Source organism: Delphinus delphis, chromosome 7 (genome assembly GCF_949987515.2).
Source record: "Delphinus delphis chromosome 7, mDelDel1.2, whole genome shotgun sequence".
Classification (NCBI taxonomy): Eukaryota; Metazoa; Chordata; class Mammalia; order Artiodactyla; family Delphinidae; genus Delphinus; species Delphinus delphis.
Window position 1 is genome coordinate 73,229,619 of NC_082689.1, and position 12,410 is coordinate 73,242,028.

The 12,410-nt window shown below is 39.7% G+C and overlaps 1 long non-coding RNA gene and 1 other non-coding gene across 3 annotated transcripts in view; both read left to right on the forward strand.

Annotated features, from left to right (window-relative positions):
* Positions 1 to 12,410, forward strand: part of LOC138414127 (uncharacterized) — a 101,705-nt gene that overhangs the window by 21,335 nt on the left and 67,960 nt on the right. For both annotated transcript variants that reach the window (XR_011246530.1, XR_011246529.1), the window contains exon 2: positions 1,892 to 1,947. This is a non-coding gene — a long non-coding RNA (uncharacterized lncRNA). The remainder of the gene's footprint in view (positions 1 to 1,891; positions 1,948 to 12,410) is intronic.
* LOC132428863 (U6 spliceosomal RNA) lies at positions 9,010 to 9,112 on the forward strand. The gene has a single exon (XR_009520250.1). It is a non-coding gene; the product is annotated as a U6 spliceosomal RNA (small nuclear RNA).

The following is a 12,410-nucleotide window of genomic DNA, read 5'->3' on the forward strand; positions in this document are numbered from 1 at the left end:
GAGAGGGAGCTCCATGAGCTGTAACCCTCCTGGATACATCCACCTCCTCACTTACCTTCCCTGGGAAGAGTGATTTATCTCATTGGTGAGCTTGGAAGAAACTGGGTATTTATAATCTAGCCTCTTCCTTTCTCTGTAGCAAATCCCCCCACAGGGAGCATGTGCTCCCAATTGATCTCAGGGAAACTGTAAGCTTAGTAGCAAAAACCTTTGCCCAGTGGGAGACCTATTGCCTAGGACTGTGACCAGGTGGTAAATCTATTTCTGGTGTTCCAGGTCAGGAAGCCTATACTCTCCAGTGTCAGCGTTATTGATGATATTGTCTGCTGTCTGCCTTACTCTTTGCCTATTTCTTAATTGGTTCAGGACTTGGGTGAGGAGAATGGGTATTTATAAAAGCTATGCAAATACCCCAATACAATCTACATCTATGAGCTCCTTTTAGTCTCATAACTACCATATGAGATAAGCATTTTTCTCATCCAGTTTTTTTACAGATAAGTGAGGAATACCGATCAAGTAAGTGGCGTAGTCAAGATCTGAACTAGGTCTATCTAATGCCGAAGATTATGCTCTTAAAATTTCCCATTTTGTTTTTGCGTGTAAGTTTCATAATAAACGATAAGAACATTCAAATTTTGGGTTGAAAAGAAAGCTAACACAGTATTATATCCAGTATACTTATATTCTATTTGGCAGAAAAGTAAGCCAAGCTAAACTTAAATTCAGCAAATGCTGAATTTTATTTTAGGAAGAGCAAGCTGCAACCATAACAAAGAACTGTATTTACAGCTAACAGCAATAACCATGTTACTGTATAGGTCTTACACTACGAACTGAAACTACATCTCATGATTTACAGGGTCTGAAAGGTAAACAGTAAAAGGTATTTTTTTGGAGATTTCTCATTAGCAACCACAAAACTAGCAATTTTGTGAGGAATTATGTTGTCTATCCTTCCTCAAAACACACGCAAGACATTTCTTTGATGGTGAACCCATTCTGATTCCAACATCCGACTATTTTCAACATTCTGGGAACTCCTCCACACCCTGCCTATCTCTGGGAAGGTTTGATTCCCTACCCACTTGGTGACAAGAAAGGAATTTAGAACATTTGAGGAAGCAGACTGCCTACTTATGACCTCCTGAGGAATGAGCTCTGCCTACCTAGTCCCTTCATGCAGGTACATGAATGAGTCATCAAAAATTCACTAACACTTCAGTTATTTATGCTGATGGCAGTTGTGCTAATAAGAAAAATGACAAAAGGGTGCAGTGCCCAAGAATTTGTAGATCTGGCAGATTTAATGCATCCACTTATATCTATAACTCAACCCCTCCTCCATACGATCCTGGTTATTGTGTTCCATAAGAATTCCCACCAAGACTCCACCCCAGTTCACCCCGCTCTCTTGTGGTCTTAAGAATGTCAATGCTATGCAGTATTTTCTTCTTTATCACGTCTATATCCCTTCATGCTTTGCTCACCAAGATGTGTTTTTCTCTCGTCATGTTTGTTTAATCCTATTGATTCAATGCATCATATTTCTACCAGGAAAGCAGTACTAACAAAATATGTAGTTTGACCCATACAAAGTACTGCCACGTATATACACACTTATGTCTGTATATATCTTTTCCTGCCTTTCCCATATACATTGCCTGACTTGACATTTCTTTTTTTTTTTAATAAAAAGCTTGCCACTCATGATTACCTCTTTAACATTCTATCCAAAATTGCAGCTGGAAAGGCAAAGAAAAGAAGGTGAAGGAAGGTAATTTGCACTTCTTGTAACCTTCATTATTTATCAAATACACTTTTTTTTTTTTTTATAACCATCTTTGTAGCACTTCAAGACATGCCTAACTGCCAGTGTTCACTTTTACAGGCCCAGTGGATAATGGAACTCCGAGAGAATCCTGGCTCGGAAAGGCAATCAATGAGGTTAGTTTGACACTACTCTCTATTGAAGGAATTGTCTTTTCTTTGAGAGAGAAGGTTGACTGATGGCAACCAGAAGGGGTTCTAGAGAGCAGCTGTAGACTCAGAGCACGGATTTTAGCCTGTGTGGGTGCAGCACCCTGTGTACAAAAAGGTTTCACTTTTATCACCTCACTGATATTCATATACCCCGGTGACATGGGGAATGTTTCGCCCATTTTTTAAATTGATAACTTGAGGCACAGACAGGTGAATGACTGGCTCAAGAACATGCAGAGAATTCAGGAGCATGGCACCAACATGGAAGGCTCTCCAACTCAAGGTTGAGAATTCCACATCAGGCTCTGTGGGCCTTTTACTCCCCCCAATAGTCTCTTGTTGCCTGCCTTCAATATTCTCCTGCCAACAGCGACCCTTACCTCTCTGGTTTAAGCAGGCGGTTCTAAATAGTTGTTGTTGGTTACCGTGGTAACAGATGCCTAGGTTTCAGCTTCAAATGCCCCTTTTAATGAGGCAATTTCAAGAATATTCATGATAAATTACCAGACCACAAACTTAACTGTGGGAAATTTTGCTTTGGAAAATCTAATAAAAAGAAAGCAGAAAGAATGAGCAGCAAATGCGCTAGAGAAAATGGGGCCAGATTTGGAGAGGCAAATGGAAGGGAAGCCAGGCCTGACTACCAAAAGCCAGATCAGCATCAATTCAAACCAGAGCTTTAAATTATAAATGGTCCCTGAAGGGCTACCCGCCAGGCGGAGCCAAGATTCCTCGGGAGGAAGAATGGTAAAATGAGAGGTGGAGAGGGCAGGAGTTGAGTACATCCTGCAGGAGGCTGTGTATTTTAAAGAGCTTCAGTTTTCTGTTTTATTGCTGACTGTGGTGACTAAATGTCAGCAACAATCTTCCTCTTGTTTCTCCATTTATGAAACCAAGAGACACTGTGACCTGGAGAGGACACACTTAACTAGACTGTGGAATTTGGCATACATGAACTTCATTAGCAACCTACGTCATCCACAAGTCCCAAAGACATAGCAGTCTTGATAATGTTCCAGGATTCTGTTATTCACCTCTTAGCTCTTCTACCTACTAAAAATCTCACAGAAAGGTAAAAGAAATTTAATACATCGCTACACTATTACATGGAAAGAAACATCATAATTGCCTAAAGGAAGACATGTCAATAATCCTTTTACGTTTTAATATAAAAACGTGCCTTGCCTATGTAGGATAGTAGAAGTGTATACTTCTACTATCGTTGAAGGCAAAAGGATAGCCTAAAAGGGCTTTCACAGACATTTAAAATCTCTGGCCAAGCTCCTTAGGTCGCTACAGGACCATCTTACTCTTGCTGCTCACAGAAAGCACCAGGGAACAGATGCATTACAGTTTGTGACAGGAGAACAGCCTGTGGATTCCGCCTACTCCCTCCAGTCCATCTGGGAGGTGGGTGAGACAGGGAGCCCACCGAGAGGGAGGCTCTCCTGGGAATCCCTGGGGGTACCATGGTTATTGGTGCTTTATTTTCAGTAGATGGCACTGTGTCTATTGAGATAAGCAAAAAGAGAGTCTAGATAGGAAATGTAATTGTTTCTGGAGAAAGCATACTGCATTTGAAAATAATGCATGGTATATATTTTTTTACTGAGTAACATGATAACACAAATACTATTTAGTATTCATGTTAGCACTCTCTTTTGGAGCTCAAGGAACTTTATGATTTATTATTCTGGCTCAGACTCAGGGCTGTGGTGGAGCCCAGGGCCATTCTATGAGGGATATAGTTGGGATAAGAGTAAATCACTCTGGGGCTTCCCTGGTGGCGCAGTGGTTGAGAGTCCGCCTGCCGATGCAGGGGACACGGGTTCGTGCCCCGGTCCGGGAAGATCCCACATGCCGCGGAGCAGCTGGGCCCGTGGGCCATGGACGCTGGGCCTGTGCGTCTGGAGCCTGTGCTCTGCAATGGGAGAGGCCACAGCAGTGAGAGGCCCGCATACTTCAAAAAAAAAAAAAAAAAGTAAATCACTCTGAATGTTCACCCACTTTACCACCCAAACACAGACATCAGCACCTGTACTCTATCTATGCCTGGATTCCCACCCTGGGCACTGGATTCCCCTTTACCTGAGACAGGACACTCTGACACTGTGGTTCCTGCCCAGCACACAGGAATCCTCACATCCCCAGAGTCAAAGCAACCAGATCAGTTTCTTACACATGGCTGGTCCTAGGTAGTAGATGCTGTAAGTTTCCCATGCATGCTTTTTCCGTTATAACAGACATCTAAGTATCTTTTCTCTCTTCTGAGTGCTTTCAGGAAAGTAGTCCCCAGCACCAGAAGATGAATCAAGTTTATTTTAGGCCGATTGTGGTCTCCCATTTAAAAATGGGAGAAGAACCTCAAGTTTGCTTCTTAGAAAATGAACTCTAGACACAGTGTGGAGGATAGAGTAGATGAAAAGAGGCTCTGTGAGTCAAGCACTGTGCTATGCACTTAATAGAATATTCTCTTTTATTCCTTATTATAATCTTGAGGTAGGTACTATGCTACCCATTTTACAGATGAGAAAACTGAAGCTCAGAAAGTTTAAACAACCTACCTAAAATGACCCTTGCTTTTGACTGAGCTTATGATGAGATTCTAACCATTAGAGACGTCTGCTGTGGGACTTCTGGGAAAGGGACATGCAAGTAGAAACCTCCCATTTCTGTCCCTTGACATGACCTTTTGAATATGACCCCTTAGACTGCAGCACTGATCTTGAGACAATTACAGGAGCCAACCTAAGAGAGTAAGACAGAAGTCTGAGGATGACAGAGTAGAATGATGCAAAGAACCTGGGATCTTGATGATGCTATGGAGCTCTGAATTAACCACCCCTCAAACTTCATATTTATGTTTCAGCCTCTTTGAAACATATCTTCTGTTACCTGTAGCACCAGCCTCCCAAATCCTAACTAATACAACCTAAGACCCTAGCCATAATTATTTAGAAAAATGATTAGTGCCTGAGCCAAAAGCAGCTAACCATAGGGTAACTGCCAAGGAGTCAGGATATGAGAGTCCACCCATCAGGACCTCTTTGCTGGATCACACCTAATGAGACCAATCAGACCCTTTCTGGGGGAGCCTGAATAGCATTTTCTCCCACCTCTTCAGGAACTTCCCTCCATCACTCTTCTGTATCGTCAGTGTTTTCTGCTTATACTAGCACATTCTTAAATACCATTTGAATTGTTCATAGTAAAAAAACTAACATAACACCTCTATCAAATATTGACTCTCTTACATATAACACTCTAACTAGCTTCTTTCTTTCACAATCAACTTAGTTGTCTCCAGTTCGTACCCTTCAAGTCACCCTTCAACCCACGGCAGTTGACACCTGCAGCGCTCCAACAGGACATCATCTCTTACGGATGTTACAGGATGGTCATAAAATAGGTTATCAACTGAGTAACAGACAGACCAAAAACATAGTCATTTAAAACAGCAGCCACTTGAGGTCTACTTTTTAAAATTTAAGAAAAAATTGCTCTGTGAACATATGACAGATAGTATGGCACAGTAGTTAAGAGCAAAAATGAGTTACAAAGTCAAACAGACCTGAACTGGTAATCCTAGATTCCTTAAGTAACAATGAATGGGTTTCTTAAATTCTCTATGTTTTTGTTTATTCAAATATAAAATGAGGAGAATACCAACTTACATGGTGGCCATAAGAATTCTACTACAAAGTCACAGCCTATCATTTTATTTATTTCACTCTGATCACAACAGTTGCTAGCCACCTGATACATTCTTCTTTATTTTTCTTTCATTGTCTATGACTACCAGCCCCACACTGGAATAGCAACTCCTTAAGAGCACAGATATTATTTGTCCTGTTCATCACTGCATTCCCAGTATGGGTACTAGTTCCAAGCACTCAGTAGATGCTCAGCAGATGGGTGATGAATGGAAAGAAGGAATGGAGGGAGGCAGGCAGAGAGGGATGGAATGAGAAGAAAAAGAGAGAAGGAAAGATGAAAAATGGAGAGTACTAAAATAAAACTTCAAAAAACGGTAAACAAAAACAAACAAACAAACAAAAAACTCGTTAGAAGCAGACCCCTCCACATGCCTCAAAGGGAAGATGCAGACGTGTATGTTTCAGGATCTTCCCACCAAAAACCCACACAATTCCTTTACTATTCCAGCCAAGTATGGCCTAGCCCTACCCTCATACCTGTTTTTCTTGGTTTACTAATAAAGAAACATAGATGGAAATAAAGAAGAGATATCAGGTAGAAAGATATAAAATAGTGGGAAAGATATTATAAGTGGAGTCAAGTACCACCACCATTTACTAGAAGTGAACTTTCAGCACCAATATTAATATGTTTTCCTGTTGTATCTGTAAAGTGATAATAAGTAATATGTACATAACAATTTTTAATTTACTCAAATCTCATTTTTATAACTAACTACTTCACAACAAGTAACATGCTAAGGCAACGTCAGTAGATGAAGAAAGGTAGTCCCTGGCCCCAAGCAATGTTGCCCAGGAGAAGACAGAGATATGTAAAAAATACAATACAGTATTGCGAGTGCAACAGTCAGGCATGCAGAAGTGCAGGGGTAGCAAAAAGGATCACAACACTAAAAAGGAAGACTGCACAAAAGACATAATATGTAAATTGAGTTTTGAAAAATGAAGTGGGTTTCCCAGGTGCCCCATAGGGAGAAAGGAATTCTTGGAGGAGGGAAAAGCATAATTGAAGACAGTGAATTGTTCATATAATCCAGAAGTGAAGTAGGCAATGGCAGGAGAAATGATTGGACACAGGCGTCATGAATACTTGTGTGTCTGCATTTTAGCAAGTCCATTCTAATGGAAACTTTGAGGATCAACTCGGGGGTGGGGGCCTGCGGCAGGACAGAACTAGTCATTCCTGCAAGAAACACTGGGACCAGTTTCTACCAACCCACCAAAAAAATGACTTCAAAGGCAACGTGATATCACAGGAAGGGCTTGTTTTATTGTTTCTTTGTTTTTAGTTCATTAGGCCTCACTTAAAATTCTGATTCCACAGTGCACTTGCTTTGGGATCTTGAACAACACTCATAACCTCTGCAAGATCCAGTATAGTAAGTTTATGTGATTACCTTCATCTGTAATATCCCTGCATTGCAATCTTAATGGAAACTCAAGTTCAGGTCAAAGACTAGTTTCTCTGTGACTTCTCCTCTGAATTGGTTCAAAAGCCATCTCTCCCGTGCTCATTTGGCTTCTCTTACGGAATCTGATAAGAACTTCTGTGACCTCTTTGGGGTTTTTTTTTTGTTGTTTGTTTGTTTTTTAATTGAAGTGTAGTTGATTTACAATGTCGTGTTACTTTCAGGTGTACAGCACAGTGATTCCTTTTTCACATTCTTTTCCCTTATAAGTTATTACAAAATATTGAGTATAGTTCCCTGTGCCATAGAGGAGATCCTTGTTGTATCTATTCTATGCCTTCTTTGAATGACCATAGCACTTGTTGTCTGTATCATTTTTGTCTGTTGTGGCTTTGTGACTGAAAATGAAAATTTTCTATTTGTTCAAAAAAAAAAAAAAACAGCAGCCATCGTTTATCGTTTTTCATGACTCTGCAGACTGACTAGGCACAAGTGGATAATTCTGTCCTGCAGTGTGTTGTCTGGAGCTGTGGTCATCTGGAGCCTTGACTGGACTAGAGCCTCTACTGTGGCTCATTCACAGGGCTGGTGGGTGGTGTTGGCACTTGGCCGGGAGCATGAGTCCTTCTCCTCATGGCACCTCCATATGTGGGGTTCCCACAGCATGAACGCTGGGTTTTTAGGGGGAGTGTTTCAAGCCTGTGAAAGTAGAAGCTGCCCAGTCTGAGAAGTTAAAGATCTCACTTCTGCCCCATTTTACTGGTCAATGCAAACACAATTCAGTCCAGAGTCAAGGGGAGGGAAATAGATTTCACCTCTTGTGGGAGGAATAGGAAAGAATTTGCAGCCAACCTTAATATATAACTGGTATTAATGGTCTTCCTTATTCCTAATTTCAGTGAAAATTATACGGTTTTTATTTTATGTGGCATCTCAATTACTGCAATATTTCGTTCTTTCAGCTTCCATGACAGCACACTCTTCTGGTTTTCTTGGTACCTCTGGAGCTACTCTCACCTTCTTGTGAAGAATCCTCTTCTTTCCCTCACACTCAAAATATTATTTCTTAGGATTCCATCCTTGGTCCTCTTCCGTTATCACTTTATATTTTTCTATTTATCTTATTGGACATTCTAATAAACTCTCAAGACTTCCATTACTGTATACATATTAATTATTCTCGAGTCTTTACTCATAGCTCCTACTGCTCACTTAAGTTCCAACCTAGGTATCCCATCTTCACTGAACATTTCCTATTTCCATTTAAGTATCTTATAATAACCATAAATACAAAATGTCCAAAATTGAGCTCATCATATTTTCACCCAAAGCTTCAATTTCAGTGTAATCTCTCTCTGTGAATAGCACCATAATTCCCTCAGTTACATAATGCAGAGAATTAATCATTTTTGACTCCTTTCTTTTGCTCAACCCTATATCGAGTCACGAAAGGTAGTTAATATTATCTCTTTAATATTTTTCAAATTTGTTAAGTTGCCTGCATCTCTTCTCCAGTACTGTAGTACTGAACTCTAGTTCAGACCACTATCATCTTTTACCTGATATATTTCAGCATCTTTTATCCAGCCTTCTCACATCAGATTGGCCTCCTCTTTAATTAATTTTCTACACTGAAACCAGAGTAGTTTTTTTTTGTCTTTTTGGGTTTTTTTGCCATACGCGGGCCTCTCACTGTTGTGGCCTCTCCCGTTGCGGAGCACAGGCTCCGGATGCGCAGGCTCAGTGGCCATGGCTCACGGGCGCAGCCACTCCGTGGCACATGGGCTCTTCCCGGACCAGGGCACAAACCTGTGTCCCCTGCATCGCCAGGCGGACTCTCAACCACTGCGCCACCAGGGAAGCCCCCAGAGTAGTTTTTAATGGCAATATTCCATCCTGTTGTGCTCAATTTGACAGCATATATACTGAAATTGGAACAATACAGACGAGACTAGCATGGCCCCTGTGCAAGAATGACAGATTTCTAAAGCATTCTTTATTTTTTTCTTTGTTGTTGGACACACAATCTATAAAGGTGTAATTTGCATGACAATAACAGCACAAATGAAGGGAGAGAGAAGATAAAGCCATGTAAGAGCAAAGTTTTTGTATACAATTGTAATTAAGTTGGTATTAATCTGAACTAGATTCTTATAAATTATTAATTGTAATCCTTATAGCAACTTCTAAGGAAATAACTCAGAAAATATAGTAAGAGAATCAATAAGGGGAATAAAATAGAAAATATCCTTTTAACACAAAAGTAGTCAACAATAGAGGCTGGAACCCCCCCAAAACACATAAGGCATATAGAAAACAAGTAGAAAATAGCAAATATAAACATGACTTTATCAGTAATTTCATTAAATGAGAAGGGATTGAATTGAAATGCAGAGATTAGCAGAATGGATTAAAAATACAAAATCCAACTATATACTGCCTATAAGAGGCACACTTTAGATTCAGAGACACAAAGAAGTTGAAGTACGGGAAATGACATACTAGGTGAACAATAACTGAAAGACCTAGAACGGCTATACTAATATCAGACAAAGTAGACTTTAGGACAAAAATTATTACTACAGACTAAAAAGAACATATGATAATAACAGAGTTAATCCATCAAGAAGATAAAACAATTATAAACATATTTACACCTGACAACCCCAAACTCAGGAATCAAAAACTAACAGAATTGAAGGGGAAAATGGGCAATTCAATAATAACAGTTGGAGATTTCTACATCTCACTTTCAATAATGGGTAGAACACCTAGACAGAAAATCATCAGGCAGATAGAAGACTTGAACAACATTATAATTCTATTAACAGAGACCTATAGGACACTCCATTCAACAACTACAGAATACACATTCTTCTCAAGTACACACGTGGAACATTTACCAGGATAGACTATATGTTAGGCCATGAAACAAGTGTAAATAAATTTTAAAAGATTGAAATCATATGAAGTGTGTGCTCTCCAATCACAGTGAAATGAAATTAGGAATTAATAACAAGGAAATTTGGCACATTCACAAATACGTGGAAATTAAACCCAATCATAAATAATCAGAGGGTCAAAAAGGAAAAAACAAAGGAAACTAGAAAATACTTTGAGATGAATGAAAATGAAAACACAACATACCAAATATTATGGGATGCAATGCAAATAGTGCCTAGAGGGAAACTTATAGCTGTATTTGCCTATATTTAAAAAGAAGAAAGACTGCAAATCAATAACCTAACACGCCACCCTAAGGAACGTGAAAAACAAGAGCAAACTAAATCTAAAGCAAGCAGGAAGAAGAAAATAATATAGGTTGCAGTGAAAATAAGTGGGGTAAAGAATAGAAAAACAATAAAGTCAACAAAACCAGAAGTTGGTTCATTGAAATGATCACAAAATTGACAAATCTTTAGCTGGCCTAATTAAGCAAAAAAAGAGAGAAGACTAAACTTACTAAAATCAGCAATAAAAGACGGGCTATTACTGCCAACCTCACATACACAGAAAGATTATAAGGTGTTATGGACTGAATGTTTGTATTCCTCAAAATTCATATATTGAAGTCCTAACACCCAGTGTGATGGTGTTTGGAGATAGGGCATTTGGGAAGTAATTAGGGATAGACTAAGTCATGAGGGTGGGGCTCTCATGATGAGACTAGTGGCTTTAGGAGAAGAGAAAGCTCTCTCCCTTCCTCCTTCCCTCCCTCCTTCCCTCCCTTCGACCCTCCCTTCTACTCCTCCCCCACTCCCAGCCCTGGTACATGCAAGGAAAGGCCATGTGAGGACATAGTGAAAATGTGGTTGTCCGTAAACCAGGAAGAGAGCTTTCACCAGGAACCAGATCAAATTGGCTGGCATCTTGGTCTTGGACCTCCCAACCTCCAGAACTGTGAAAAATATATTTCTACTGTTTAAGCTACTCAGTCTAGGTTATTTTTTATGGCAGCCTGAGATGACTAAGTCAACAAAGAAGATAACCTAGATGAAATGGATAAATTCCTAGAAACAGAAACTACCAAAGTTGATTAACAAAGAAATAGAAAAATCTGAAAAGATATATAACAAATAAATAGCTTAGGTTAGTAATCAAAAAAGTTCCAGCAAAGAAAAGCCCAGGGCTGTATGCCCTCACTGGTGAATTCTACCAAACATTTAAAGAAGAATTAACACCAATTCTTCATAAACTTTTACAAATAATAAGAGGGAACAGTTTCTAATTCATTTTTTTGAGTACAGTGTTCCCTGGTATCAAAGCAAGACAAAGACATCACAAGAAAAGAAAACTACAGACCAATATCCTTATAAATATAGAAACAGAATTCCTCAACCAAATACATACTAACAAACTAAATCCAGCAAAACATATAAAAGAATTTTATAACATTGCCAAGTGGGATTTATACTTGGTGCACCATATGAAAATCAGCTTAATATACCAAATTAATAGGATAAAGGGAAAAAACCCACATGATCATGTCAATAGATGCAGAAAAAGCATTTGACGAAATCCAACAGCTGGGACTTCCCTGGTGGTGCAGTGGTTAAGAATCCGCCTGCTAATGCAGGGGACACGGGTTCGAGCCCTGGTCCAGGAAGATCCCACATGCCGCGGAGCAACTAAGCCCGTGCGCCGCAACTATCGAGCCTGCCCTCTAGAGCCCGCAAGCCACAACTACTGAGCCCACGTGCTGCAACTACTGAAGCCCACGCCCCTAGAGCCCGTGCTCTGCAACAAGAGAAGCCACAGCAATAAGAAGCCCGCGCACCACAATGAAGTGTAGCCCCCGCTCGCATGCAGCAATGAAGACCCAACGCAGCCAAAAATCAATCAATAAATACATAAAAATTTAAAAAAAAATCCAACAGCCTTTCATGATAAAAAACAAGCTAACAAGCTAACAAACCAACCAACCAACAACCACTCAACAGAACTCCACAGCTAACGTAACAATGAAAGATGAGAAGTTTCCCCCCTAAGATCAGGTACAAGACAATCACACTCCAATCTGATATTACTTTATAATTTTAAAGTTATATGTGTGATAGTTAAAAGTACTTTTTGAATGGTATGATCCAGTTTTTATTCTTTAAATAAGTACATATGATGCACAGAAATGAGTTTGGAAGTCTGTACACCAAGAGGCTGGCAGTGGTAATCTTGGAATGGTGGCAATGGTGGTGATCTTTACATATGTTTTGTTTGTTTGTTTTTGGTTCTGTTTTTATAACAATATTATTGAGATGTAACTCGCATACCACATACTCCACTTATTAAGTGTACAGTTCAATGG